The sequence below is a fragment of the Pteropus vampyrus genome, unplaced genomic scaffold (assembly GCF_000151845.1).
Source record: "Pteropus vampyrus isolate Shadow unplaced genomic scaffold, Pvam_2.0 Scaffold2450, whole genome shotgun sequence".
NCBI lineage: Eukaryota > Metazoa > Chordata > Mammalia > Chiroptera > Pteropodidae > Pteropus > Pteropus vampyrus.
Genome location: NW_011891231.1, coordinates 2,881 through 3,290, shown reverse-complemented (window position 1 = coordinate 3,290; position 410 = coordinate 2,881). Strand labels below are relative to the sequence as shown.

General features: G+C 47.8%; 1 pseudogene; it reads left to right on the top strand.

Moving 5' to 3' along the window:
- The first annotated feature begins 59 nt into the window (after positions 1 to 59).
- LOC111734617 lies at positions 60 to 178 on the top strand (annotated as a pseudogene).
- Positions 179 to 410: the final 232 nt, after the last annotated feature.

Here is a 410-nt window from a genome sequence, read left to right as displayed (position 1 = left end):
GAAAATGAAAGAGATTAATTCATGCTCAGTTTCACGATCGTGTCAAGAAAATCTGCAGAGTCTCCGGCCACGCCACCCTGAACACGCCCGATCCCATCTGATCTCGGAAGCTCAGCAGGGTCGGGCCTGGTTAGTCCTTGGATGGGAGACCACCTGGGAGGACCAGGTGCCGTAGGCGTAAAACATAAAACATAAAAAATAAATAAATAAGGACCTTGTAAGTCAACAAGGTCCTTGCAATCTGTGAGGTCAACCAAGGATCCCGTCTGATCTCGGAAGCTCAGCAGGGTCGGGCCTGGTTAGTACTTGGATGGGAGACCACCTGGGAGGACCAGGTGCCGTAGGCGTAAAACATAAAAAATAAAAAATAAATAAATAAGGACCTCGTAAGTCAACAAGGTCCTTGCAAT